Below are 14,572 nucleotides of genomic sequence, written 5' to 3'. Positions count from 1 at the left end.
TACATTTTAGTAGGTCAGCTGATTTTACAATGCATCAATAAAGAACTGTGTTTGCTTGTGCCCAACAAAATAGACACCTTGGAGGGAAACATATAATAGGCAAGAGATTACCTATTTTCTGTTGCCTCTTGATAGGCTTTAAATTGAGTGACATAAATATTTATTGTTAAAAACAATTATGCAGCTTATTTGAACTGCAGTGTCTCACAAGCACGAAAGCTCTCTTTTCAGTGTTCAGATGAATCAGAAAAGATTGCTTGTCTTTTGTCACTTGTGCTTCAGTGTAGCATTGCCAGATGTGCTTTTTACTCCATATAAGACATTTTAGATTTTTTTTCACAAAAAAAGGCTTACTTTTCTGGCTAAAGTAAGAGTTCCTTGTCCCAAATAATTTTGTGAAAGATCATCTGAGTTACAAATTGAATACTCAAATACAAGTCTAAGGGGCCAGGTTAGCAGTTAAGAACAGGAGGAAGTGGAGAGTGGAGACTACAGTAGCACAAGCAGAGTCACGGCTATGGCATGGGAACTTGATGGGAACATTGAGCAGAAGAAGAGTGGGTCTTGGAATCCTTTCAACTCCTTGTTATGACAAGTCACAAGGAGAGGCGTAGTAGCAACTGGTCCAGGAGAAGGTGAGTGCAGCAGTCGAGAAGGAGGGAATCTATCAGGGCAGTAGGGATGAGGCAGCAAGGTGCCTGGACCAGATTAGAATACATTGTGGAGAGAAAGATCTTGTGGACTGACCTCTGAAGGGCAGAACCACATCGCATCGTTCTTGGTCCAGACAGTGTATGATGTCATGTCTTCCCAACACTATGTCCAGCTGCACTTCTGGGGTTTGGTGTAGAATCTAGATTACCTTCTCTGTCATGATATAGTGACCTGCTGTCCACAGGCTTTGGGGGAAGGCTGATATCCTTAGTGGCATGATCAGGTACTTAAGACCATCTTGGAGACCATCACTGCATTTTGAAGATCTAAACAGCCAAGGCCATTCTTCCACTTCATTAGACCTGGAGAGAAGCCACGGCAAAAAAAAAAAAAAATACCATAAGGACTGCTAAACAGAGCACAGGTCTGGCAGCTGTGGGTAGATATGGTCAGGCAATTTAAGTTCCACAGCATATTGCTAAGAACACATACTCCTAGCATTAGGAAGTACATGTTGGAGCTTCCTGTGCCATGGGAGGAGCATATGGAGGCCTATTCAGCACCTGCTACAGACAAGTTTGGAAGGTGAGATGTATCACCGTGGAGACAGGTGGCAGAGGTTTTACAGGGCAGTCTCTCTGCAGGGCATACTCTGCACCTGGTATCACAGAGGAAAGAAGGAGAAGAACCATCTACAAAGGCACAGGGGTTGCAGAGAACACCTCCATGTGGCTCTGGATTCAGTGAGGAAATCCATGGGAAATTGATGCTAAGGTACAAGCTGCTGGGTAATGTGGGTGAGAGTGTCTGATGTTTGAAAGATCCAAAACACTCAATGGTAATATGATGATGATGTGCCCTAGTTAAGCATCAATAAATAAATCATCACAACAAAAGATTGCTTTATGCATTTTTATACCGATGGAGTATTTGTCAGTATTAGTTGAAAACAATTAGTTCTTTGCTTTTTACACATAGTAAGTAGATAAAATGTTCAGACTTGTTGATGAATAGTCAAAAACGTGACTATCAATCTATACTGTAATTTTAATTTAGTGGACATAATTCAATATAGCCCAGCAGAAAAAATGGGGAAACATACAGCATAAAAATAAATATTAACAGGTATAACATTGTCTAGACCAGCATCCAATGAAATATGGTGGTGCATTGCTGAGCCGCCTAACAAATTATTAACATGGTAACGAAAAATTATTCAGACACAATAAACTTTAAAGAATTGTTCACTGTTATGTGAAATGGCTATATCAGTATATCACTTCCACATGGGCAATAAAGAAACCAAGTGAAAAAAAAAGTTAACACATTTGTACAAAGCCATAACAATCCCATAAATTTCAAAAATAGCACAATGTCTAAGAGCACTGCATATAAATATTAAAATAAAATAATTTAGCACCATGGCTCAATTAAAGGTAGTCTTTTGTAATAGAAAGTGTCCTCATATTAAGGAAATAGAATGAAAAAAAAAAGCTGTGTGTGTCACCCACATACAACACAGTCTTTCTCAAATATGTCCTTTTGCTCAAGTGTGATCCTTTGCCTCAGATTTCCTCCCAATTCCAAGCCTGTGTTTTTTTGCCAAGAAGAAGCTTTAAACTCCATCCCATGGTTATATCTGGGCTAAACTTTGGAATCTATTCTGGACTAAGAGGCAGCCCTACTTGGCTACTGACATTTTGGGCGAAAGCTCATTTTACCTGCTATTGGTATTCCTGCGCCAAAAAGATCACAATATCATCTTAAAAGGCTCTGTTTCCAAATTAGCTCTGTATTATTCCAAACGTGAGTATATGGTTTGGCTGGACCACAGCATGGAGCAGGTCCATCTGATTTTTAGGTGCGTTTTAACAACAGAGTTAGTGCGCAGCTCTGAGGATGATGTTAAGCAGTCCAGGAAATGAACATGTAATCGACAGACTGATACAGGAGCCAGTATCTAAAATTCGGAAATGCCATTATCAGCAACCAGAAAGTAACACCATGAATGAATTCTGAATGAGAATTGTCAGAAGCCATTAACCAAAGGATGAGTTGTCACCAAAACCAAGAACTTAAAAGGTAAGCCAAGCTGAGAAAGGGAATGCCGTGAGCTGTTAACCACAAAGCTTTTTTGGTTTTATGTTTGTACCATCCATACATAGTATGGCAACATACAGTGGTATGGTAATGTTCCCCAGAACCGTGGTGCAACATATACATAAACAAAGGGCAAGTGTAAGACAAGTAAACTATAATATACTGTATTATTATAGATATTAGGTAAATAAATACATAAATAATATGTAATAAATAGATAGTAATAAATAATTCAATAAATAATAACAACTAATGATACAATCAACAGTAGTACCAAATGTACTGCTTAGAAATAAACTTCTATGAGCAGATCTGTGGGGAGGTGGGGGCAGCACGGAGTTCTGAGTGGCACTAAGGGGCACAAACTGTTGCAGAGCTTGGTAGAAGTGATTTGGATAGTATGGTACCTTCTGACAGATTGAAGTGGGACAAAGAGGCCATGGGAAGGGTGGGAATGGTTCTCCACAATGCTGCAGGCTGAACTGATGCAATGCTTAGTAAAGATATCTTTAATCTAAGACAGAGAGGTCCTAATTATCATTTCTTTTGTGTGTAATATCTATTTTAGGACCTCAGAGACACTGGAGTCCACAAACTAGACAATGATACAGCTGGTTAGGATGCCCTCAATGGTGACCCTGTAGAATGTGGTTAGAATGGAGGGGAGGTAATCTTGCCTTTCTCATTCACCAAAGGAAGTGGAGACCCTGCTGCACTGTTTTTTGGCGTTTCGACCATTCAAAGATTTAGTTCATAATCTCAGACACCATACTGAGTACTCCATGAGGTTATAAAGAGGAGTATTGTGACACAGCACATAGTGCCTCTAGAAACAGCACAAGTCCTAGCAACCCAGTAACAAACTGCTGAAGCTACAAAATGGTAATTTAACACACTTAAAATTAAATGGAATATTGGTATTAATCACAAACTAAATTATTACTACAAAATGCATATGAAGAACCATGCCTTATGTTTAGAAGTTTCAAATCTATATATATAAAAGCCAAATACCACTGACTCATGAAGACTTGGGACTTGAAATTTGGAAAGTAGGTTACCCTTGGCCCATAGGTGCTCGCTAAGAAATGGTTTTAAAAATTTCATGGTCCAAGAGCAAACTTTCTTACAGATTTTTGGACCTTATCTGTCCGCTTTTCACAAGAGAAGTAATTAACGGATTTAGATCGGGTTTTTTTCTATAATTTTCAAGAACATTTTGTTGATTTTGCGACTTTCTCATCGCGCTAAGTATCATAGTTCACTTGCGGTACCGATTTATTAGTGTTAATCCAAGAGAGACTCATCGGGCTGCAGGGAGGGGGTGGGGCCCTCCTCACTTACACGTCTGCCTTGGGGCGTAACCTTAACTTCGATTAGTTAGCGAATGAGAGAACTACTTAATGGATTTAGATCTTTTTTTTCTATAATTTGCTTGAACATTCCATGTTGATTTTGCAACATCCTTAATTGCGGTAAGAATCATAATTCCCTTGCAGGAGCGATATATTCGCACTAATCTGAGATAGAGGGTGCAGTCTGAGGAGACGGGGAAGAGTGATATCAGAAGTAGAGAGCTAGGCAGGGCTCTCCTCACTGTCCTGTTTCATTAATATGCGGGCAAAGCTGCGGGGGATGGCTAGTGATCTATAACAGGGAAATGAAAAAAAACAAGGTGTCGCAGTTGGGAACACTCTTCTCTTGTCTTCCTAAAGGAGCCATACTCTCTAATTGTTTGCTGCCAGGCCAAGACAGCTCCATTTTTCTTTTGAAGAAGAAGTCTGCATCAGCTGTCCTGGAATAAAAATAACATCTTGCCATCCCACCACAGCCTCTCTCTTGTGTCTCCTAACTTTTGCATCTTAGGCACTTGTCTTGTAAATAATGTTTACTGCCCCCAGGTGCAAAATTATTTGACACTGGCTTTCAATGAGAAATTTCCTCCCCTGTGCACATACATGGTGCTCTTACCCTTGGCAAGCCCATCATCTAGGCACTCTGTCTTATTTTCTGATTTGGTCAAAAAAGAAACTAACTATGCAAAAGACCAGTGCCTAGGAGGGATGTAGCCCAATAAAAAATACAATTGGGCTTACTAATGAAAATATTCACAAGAAGACACCAATGCAAGAACGGGTATAAAGATTTTTCTTAACAAAGCAGAGATTGTGCCCTTGGTATTTACAGTTCTGGTAAAGAAAAACAAGACGAATTCTGATAAAATCAAAGTAAATGGGATTAAACTGCATAGAACTGTTTGCAAGAAACTAATTGGCTGCATGCAAAAATCAGTCCAGTGCTATTTTAAAAGGCATCAAGACCAGTAAGTATCACAGGCCAATAGTGGTCCATTGGTTTAAGTAGTCCAGAAGCAACAATTGCAAAACATTAACCTCAGTATTCAAGACAATAACAGTGGAATATGAGGTATGGTTATTTTATTTTTCCTGAAGCATGAGATAAAATGAATGTAGGGGCAAATATTGCAGTGTCTACACAGACCATCCTCTAAGTAAAGAATTTCCAAATAAACAAGTAAACATGGTGATGTAATCCCAAGTGGTTTCCAATTGAAGGATGTTTACCTCAAAATGTATGCAGAAACTGAAGGAAGTGCTGGATAAGAAGACAGCTGCTGTCATTTCTGATGAAGTGTCAGATCATGCAAGGCATTATGTGTTGAATATTTTGACTGCACCTGTTGTGATGGATAAATTGGGTCGAGTCAAATCGTGTTTCTAGTGATGACAAATTATAGCACATTGTAGAAAGCCGTGGCACAGACCATTCATATCTACAGCATTTTATTTGAGAATGTAAAACTGTTAAATCCTGAAATTGAAACTTATACAAAAGCAGGCATATGAAAATGTTTTATCATATGAATGTTCTAACATAAAACATAATTTTTTCTACTAATTCATCTTAATTTGAGCAGTTGATAAGTCGTAAGGCATTTTTTCCATGCTCTTTCAATGCTGGTGGGTAAAAGACAAAATATCTAGAAATGCTGTCGCCCTAGGGACAAAGACTACATTTTTTCTATATCTAATGGTCACACAATTGAATGGTTATTTAACAACCATGATGGAACACTTTGACTTGTTATTATGTATAGTTAAGTGGAGAGCTACCAGCAGTTGGAAAACAATCAACACATCCTCTGACAATTCATTTAGTACCATCTTACAATCATACAAATGAATTAAATGCCTTACAACTCAACACAGCACATCAATATAAAAATATTTACAAATATGGAAATTGAATAAACTGGTTGTGGGCAGAGACAGGGAGGAAAAAAAGATAGAGAAACAGCACATGGTACAAAACCCTCAAAGGCCCTATCACTAAAGTGAAAAACAGGACAGAAACAGTAGTACCACATAAAGCTTGTAGGACCTTGCTTTACCTCTTGAGTCTAACACACAGACAGTAGGTGTGGACACCTGCCTACTTAATTTGCTTCTAAATAAAAATGAAAGCACCAGGGTGCTGAGAAAATACTGGAAAGATAACACACATACTGTACACAAGCAAAGAAAAAAGAAGAGCTTAACTGCAAATAAGCTGAAAAATACAAGAAAAAAATATGCAAATGCACACTACACAAACCAGTTAAGTAACAGAATATCTAAATGATAGAGTCTGGTTTCTCTGGTAAATCTTAGGCATCGACGCGACACAGACTGACAGCAGAGGCATGTATAAAAATAAACAAAAAGATTTTTATTTATTCTTCAGCCGTGGGGCACGTCTTCCCCGTGTCCCACAGGCCCAACACAGTCCCAAAAACACCCAAAAGAAAGTCACCACAACACACTCTTCTTCCTCCATTACTACTCTCAGGCAGCGTCGTCGTCCTCCTGACTCTGGCACCCTGAGTAGTGGCTGCAGGCTCCATTTGTAGAAGATAAGTATGTGGTGGGACTTTTTGATTGTATCATTTTCTAATCAACTTCATCATCAGCTGCTCCTAAACCTTTCATTAACTTGCCATTCGTAGCGGAGAAGGAGGATATTCGGCCACCGGATTGAAGGACAGTGGTGGGTTTTTTTTCCTTCCAATCCAGTCCACCAATACTCTTTGAGAACTACCACACCCCTGAAGACTATTCTTCTGGATTCTGGTGGTAGGGCAGTACTTTACTATCCGGGAAGCAGTTTATTAAAAGGGAGCGTTCCTCACATCTTTCCATCTTTATTTACCATAGTTTATGTTTCCAGAACCACTTCTATAACCTGGAGTAAGGACTTTTTTCCAGGACTGTAAATACCCTCATGTGGGGTTTTCTTTTGTGGTGTTTGTTTAGTACTTTTGCCATTATTTTGCTTTACCATGTTTGTAATTAGTTATTTTAGTAAATAAGGAATATTTATATATTTGTGTGTTGGGTGTGTTTTTTTCAGTATGGGCATTGGCTGGGGGGTGATTTCAATTCAGTTTTGTTAAGTTTTGACTTGATTGTACAGAATGTTATATATATTTAATAAATTCAATAAAAGATAAAAAAAAATCTGTATGGGCATTTTCCTGGGGTGTTGTTAATATTTAGGTGCCAAGGGGGAAACACAGTAGGTCTTAGGTGTTGGCCTGATTCTATTCGTCCCTCATTTTAAAAGCGTAGTGGCTTCTTTGCTACGTAAATCTGGTTGCAATCTCCACACTTGCTAGAAGTCTGGGGCGCGGTACAACATTATGCACAAAGTAAGCTACCAACAAGTTCTTCACGTTGTGTGCCCCAGTGCATAAACATGAAGAGTGGTGTAGCAACTAACAGACAAAGCATTTACAGATCGTGTGTAATCGTTTGGAAATGTCTAGTTTCATTTTGTATCATTTACAATATAACATATTATTACATTTAATGTTAATGTTTTACTTAAAAGTTAAATTCATGACATCATTTTGGGAACTTTTGTTCTGTCATAGATGTCAGTATTTTCTTTTTATTTATAATACTGTTTATCATTGCAATGTATGCCATGTGGTCAAGCACCCCTGTTACGCATGAGTTCATCACAGATGGAAGTACACATTTCCAAGTGTCCAAGCTCTTGGACTTATGAATAACACTACTAAAATCTTCATTAATGTTAGCATTTGTTAGAGATTTGCTTTTTAGTCTTCATTAGGAATTCTACTCTTTCTGTTGCAAATGACTTTTGATATGTTTTTGGTTTACTTTTTGGTGTTTTTGTTCTTTTAGCATTCAGACCCTTGAATGCTTTTGACTGCTCTTTTGTCTCGTCTCCAAAAATGTAACACATTTCTATTCTTGTATGAAACATTTTTTATTTTTGAAATAGTCTGTGTGTACACTACTTAGATGTGTGTATTTTAGTTAACTAAACAGTTCTGTACTGTGAGATAATCCAAAAAACGCTAAGGACCTTCTTGCATTCCCTAATACTGCTCTCATAATGGAATGTAGATACTGTAATAGGATCTTTCTCTTTTTAAATGTTATGACCTTTTTACAGTGTTCTGGTTAAGGGATTTAAATAAAATCATGTAAACTACCAATTGGTCTGACATTCTAGTGGTAGGAGGGATAGATCAAAAGGAAACTGAACAGCTGTAGGAAGCTCGGAGTGTCTGTGTGCTGATGAGAAGTTCAAGAAATGACAAGTGTGTTGTGAAGAAGAGGATTGTGAGGATTTGGTAACACATGTGCAGGTGTGCAAGCAAGTGTTAGCATGATTGACCTACATGGGGCAAGGAGATGACCATGCCTTGATGTCTGTTTGTTGTTCTGAAGATGTCCCCAATAGATTTTATCAGTAGAGAAAATTGCTTGGGTGCATTACAGTTATGTGATTGCATGGGATGAGTTACACAAATATGGCCCATTCATTAAAGGCCTGAAAAGCTCATTCTGTGCAGTATACCTGTTACTTCCATCTTGGTGGTCATCATATATGTTTGTTGGATCAAGCAAAACCAAAACTGTTTTTAAAGCTTTTGAGACACTTTGTTGACGATAAAAGAATACTGGACAGCCATTCAAATTTTTTAATTCTGCTAAATTTTCCATCCAGCAAAAATGTATATTTTTCACTATTTGACTTAAGTGCTTGTAAAGCAAACTCCAGATTTTTGGATATTCCTGTTATTCTCCTGTCATCAAAGGCAGTATGTGAAATCCACAAGGACCATATCTGAATGGCAGCCAAAAATCATATTTGCAGATTGCAAGAATTTCCTAACTGAGACTGTTGTTACTAATTCTGCAAATGAAGACAGAAGCTACCTTTAACAGAGTATTATTTATTGTTGTATATTTCATAGATTTCTTTAGGAAGGAAGGCTTTCAAGAAGAGAACACATTTTTTTCATTTTTTGTAATGTCTTTGCAAATAATTTCCCCAGTTTATAGCTGTTAGTCTCTTTATTAATGAAAGTCCATGTGGATTAATAAACAATCCCCTTAGGATTCCATTCCAGATCTTTGTATTTCATTATACGTTTATATTACTTATTTCAGTATACTTTATTTGAGTTACTTTTTAAATTCACTGTCATTAGCTTCAGGAATAGATCCCAAGTCTGCGGGCCCCAGGTCTAGCCAAGATGTCAGGTCCCCAAACCCAAACCTGCAGCTGGCCAGAACCAAACCATAGACATTTCCAAAAGCATGCATTATTCAACCAAATGGCAGTGTATATTTGTATTTCTAGAACATCAAGCACAATCTAATGAGTTCATTTTAAGAGGTGAATAGATAGTACATACCATATAATTTAAATAACAATAATTTATATTAGGGTTACCATATATTACATGGAAAAAACAAGCCAACAACTTGGAAGAAACACAATACACGCTTTGCATTCAATAATAAAACAAGTAAAAATCCTGTGATAACACATTTCACTTTTGCAAGAAAAGGGAAAAAACTTGATTATTATTTGGCTGCTTTCCTTCCGCACTAATGATCATGAAAATCACAGCCACCAGTTTGCTTAAACTAAAGCAGTTTTTGATAAAAACCAAATGCAGTGGTTTGGTGGTCACAAGTGGCTCTCTGAACATCTCAAACTGCTATTCTGTAGAATCTCCACAAACATCTTCATAGATATTGATAATATCTCTGTTTTATATTCTAACACGAACAATCAATACCGGCCAGCACCTATCACCAGGTCTAAATACAGTAGGAAACACAATTAGGGAAGAAATATATAATAATAATTAACAAATCAGTTGTCTTAAGATTTGGTGCTTATCGCCAAGGCCAGCATTCCTCACTAATGGTGAGAAGTCAAACCACCAATCGTGAAATGCTTCTCACCTTTTCATCTTTAGAATCTCTCCATAATGTCTGCAAAGTTGTGCTCAAACACCAAGAACTGTTAGCCTAGTACTCTCAGTGTTAACTTTGCAGCTGGTGGTGAAGATTTATAAGGTTGACTTTTACCCTGTTTCTCCTCATCAGCATTTGCTAGTAAAAGTTGTGCTTTGATATTTACATTAGCTTGGTCTCCAGCTAACTTCAAATGTTCATCATTGTGGTGTTATGGGTCCACAGCTCGTGGAGAAAAGGCCATTGATTTTAAATAAATAATCACCGCACCCGAGGCGGCTTCGTGAGGGGGGCGTTGTTGTAGCGAGCCGCGGGGCAGTCGTCGATGTGGGCGTTTCTCACCGTGTGCACAGGTGAAGAACTGCCCACATTCGTGATTGCTCCCGTGGCTAATGCTGCAGCTGTGATGGCCCCTCACGTTTTTAAAAGAAGCGCAAGTCGGTTGGGAAGAAAGAAACGTTCGGAGAGAGAATCGATCGGAGAGAAAGGAAAGGACGGAGGTTACAGGGAGCGTGGAAGCAAGCGGTGCAGGAGAGAGACGGACACGCGGAGCGTGTGGTGAGCGCGCGATCGAGCGCTCGTGGGCAGCTGCGAGGAAGCTGGGTGTTGGGCCGACACCCAGGTGTTTATGTAGATGTCGCTCCCGCTGAGTGATCTGGTAGCGGGAGTGACAAGGTGAAAGCGACGGGCCGCAGAGAGGCCATGGAAAAGGCAGCGGAAGTCGGGAGACTTGGTGATGAAATCCCCAACGTGGGCGACCTGGCCGTTGAGGGTAATCAAGTCTCGGGGACTGGGATGAGTGCCAGACCGAAGCCAGGGATCGGGAGGTCTCCAGTCTCGAGCGTGTGATGTAGGAGGGCAGCTGCAGAGAGCGTCTTGCCTGCTGCTAAGCCCGTACGGGATAAGCAGGTGAGACGCATACAGAAAATAAGCACCAAGCTTAATTGTTGTTGTTTTTAAAGACAGCTTCCTGATCATTTTAACCTCTCGTTTTTAAAGGATTGTTTTTTTTTTCCAATGGTTTTAACCTCCACGTGTTCTTTTTATGGATTATTTATTTAATGAATATGAAGAACTGCACTATTTATTTGAACACTGTTTTTGTTTTGTTGACTGCTTTTAATAAAAGCACTATTGCACTTTTTGTATACCACCCCTTGCTCAATTGTTTATTTGCCTCCATTGACTAGCTCACTCGGCAACATTATCGACGGTGTTGGGTTCGAGTGCTTCCAATAGCAAAGGGAGTGTGGAGCCAGAACCCACATCGTCACATTCATTATAATTTATAAATGAACAGAAAATGCCTCGTCTTTTACAGATTTTGGATTTGCTTTTGCTCCATGGTAGCTCAGAGATATATCTTTTATTGTGAATACTTGCAACCCTGTACAGTTGCCCATGCCAGCTACTTATTTTTTTTGTTTTTTTAAGCTTGATTCTTAAACTTTATTTGCCACAGCCTTGGGAAGGGGACAGCACTGAAGGTTTAAAGGGGGAATGGATGTTGTTGATGCCCAAAACAGATTATTTCCGTTGGCCATTCCTTAGATGTTTATGTTCATAAAACACTGTATTGCAGGTACCCTTTTCATAATTTGTGTCATTGGAAAAATACAGTGTACAGGTTTACAAGTTTATGTGGTCCTTATTATAATTTTGTGCTGAGTACAGTGAAATTATTACTTGCACGTTCTAGTCAACATGTCACCACTCTCAGGTAGCAGTGCCTAGTTTAACTTGAAATTTAACATCCTTACCTGAATAATCTCAGAACATATTTGTCATAAATGCAGTAACTTACAAGTAAATTATGAGGAGACGAAATTCTACTACTGATGCTTTGTCTCCTGAAGTTTGTATAGCCCAACAACCACAGTAGAAGAACTAAATACCCAAGGTCATGTCTTGTCTGCTGTAACTGAGGATGGCAGTGACAATGTCTGTGTTCTACAAGTAAACTCAATCCCTTCAATGGCAGTACGCATATTGATGTATTCTGCTGAAAGGAACTGTGTGTCCTGGATCTTGTAATGTGATCAGACATTGTGAAACCTCATCTGCTTGGACTAAGCAGTTACAGCCCAAATAAAAGGCATAACTGGACCACCTCAGCAAAAGACAATACTGAAAACAGCCACTTTGAAAGTGGTTCATTCGAAAGAAAAGGGGTGAATTAGTGCCATTATAAAGAGGGAAAAGCTCTGTGTGGTTCAAGGTACCCAGAGTTCACTAGGACCCCGAGAGACTGCGAGAATTACAATATTACCCAGGGGGCCTAAAATCCTTATGACCAATTCAATATTCAGCTTTTGAGTCTCAGTTAGTTAATTTTCTTAAGATCTTCCTTACCCTTGGGCCCACGGACATGGGCTTGACAGGCACCTTAGGGGATCCATGCCTGATTATTACTATTGTAAGAATCTGATATTCATTTCCCAAAAAAAGGAAGAATGCTAAAACTATAACAAGATTTGTACTAAATACTGATATATGATTACTCTGTGATTGCCACATAAATTAATTAATAAATACAGACACATGATCTGAGAGGTGGAAGATGTAGTTAACATGGTTTCCTATTGATGTATTTGATGAAAAGGAAACGTTTTCCTAACAATCTGTTTCAGAAATTACCAGTGGACAGGGCCTCTACTAGCACAGAGCAGAGGTCATCTTGGAACTGAGCCCAGGGAAATGGGTCGAACTGTAGACTGCAATAGGTATGAGGCAGGTGTTATAATGCCCATAACATCATGGAACTCCCACAAAATCAGTCATGAAATGCCCTTTAAATTTGATGGCCCGCCCACAACCCTAACCTTATCCATAGTGTAACCAGGAATTTGATGGATATTTCGTGACTTATGCTGTGGGCACTACTTGACTGACCTCATTGGTATTATAGCCCTTAATTACACTCTACTGAGGCCAGCACCAACCTCTGCTAGTTAGGTAGCCAAAAGAGGTCATAAAGAACAAGTTAGCTTTTCCAAGGATAAAGTAATAATGGAAGAATAGTGAAGAATGCAGGACAAGTGGTCCTGCCCTTTTATCATGAATGAGCCAAGAGGCTTATAGGTATAACTTAGGCTGCTAAGACTGTTTTGCATAGATGACTCCACAAGTTTTATAAGGTTATAGATGGTGTCATAAGTGACCCTACAGCTATTTCTGGTGCTACACTGTGGGTGTGACGAATTTGGAACTGGAAGAGTGATGAGAGGCAAAATTTTATCTGGTGAGAGTAAGAGAGGTCAGTGGTGTTTGATAAAAAGGTTAGAAGGAACATTTTTTAGGTCGTGGGGTGGGAGAGTTGACTAGCTACCCCATACTGTAGTTATGGACATTTACTTGTATTTGGTCCAAAAGGTCTTTAGGATTTGTGATTTTATCACAATTGTATACCCTCTTACTCCTTCCCTTGCTCCTACCCTTGTATATTTACAGTATTTGTCTTTATAAATAAATCACCCCTTTTCATATCAGCTCGGCTTCCTGGTGTAATTCAGTGTTGTGTTTGTCTTGTGCGTGCCCTTCAGCGTTACACTTGTCACTATTTCTTTGACAATCTGACATAATAAAAACCTTATAGGCTCAGATTAATCCCAGTTCCCAAGGAGGCAAGAAGATATGCAAGCTTTCTTTTGAGGCAGAGGTTTAATCATTTTTAGAGAAAGAAGCTAACCTTGTCGTACCATTGTACAATGACATGAAAAACATATTAAAAAATGGAAAACTATAAATAATCTTTAAATATTCAATGCTAATGTAATTTTTATTAAGTACCACGTTAGATTTGTGAGAGCATATATGATCTAAGCATCTTAACACAAAGAAATTTACAAAAGCATGTAGAGTTAAACACTAACTAAAAATGTATTTTTAAAATTTTTATTATAGACAGTTCTTTCACTTTCTTAAACTGGAGAACCAGAAAACACATCATCTAAGAAATCATTAAGGATTTGGGGCATCAATCTGTTCATCAATCTGTCTATTCCTTGTGCCTGACCACTGCTAAATGTTACTACATCTCAGCATGTGTTTAGTTGCCTGAAGATTTTATAGAAGCTTGGCCAATTTTCTTTGTTAATGCTTTATTTTTACTTATGGACTGAACCAGGGAATTGATCAGAAATGCAAACAAAGCACCTGTATAGAAAATTGCTGATACATTCTGGGCTGCTACAAAAAATTAACAATATTCCATAGTACTGTATTTCCCAAATATAGAAAAGTGTAATACAAGAGGTATATACCAGTTCTGCCATCTCATAGCTATTAACAATTTTAAGCTATTTTAAGAACAATGCAAAATTAAGTGTTTTTCTTAGATGAAGGATAAACATTTTTAAGTGCCAAAAATTTGATTTAAATTGCATTGTTCTGCAAAAAATGTATACTACATATTCATAACATTGAGAAGCTCAGGTTGTGATCAGTAAATTTTCTTCTGAGGGGAATGGTACCGGGCAAGTAAACCCCAAATCATGGCATTATAAGCATGA

General features: G+C 38.5%; 1 protein-coding gene across 4 annotated transcripts in view; it reads right to left on the bottom strand.

The window, feature by feature from the left end:
• prr16 (proline rich 16) overlaps positions 1–14,572 on the bottom strand; it is a 702,720-nt gene that overhangs the window by 3,089 nt on the left and 685,059 nt on the right. The window lies entirely within an intron of this gene.

This window comes from Polypterus senegalus, chromosome 7 (assembly GCF_016835505.1).
Source record: "Polypterus senegalus isolate Bchr_013 chromosome 7, ASM1683550v1, whole genome shotgun sequence".
Taxonomy (NCBI): domain Eukaryota; kingdom Metazoa; phylum Chordata; class Cladistia; order Polypteriformes; family Polypteridae; genus Polypterus; species Polypterus senegalus.
Note: the sequence above shows the minus strand (reverse complement) of the source record. Positions and strands in the feature narration are given on the sequence as shown.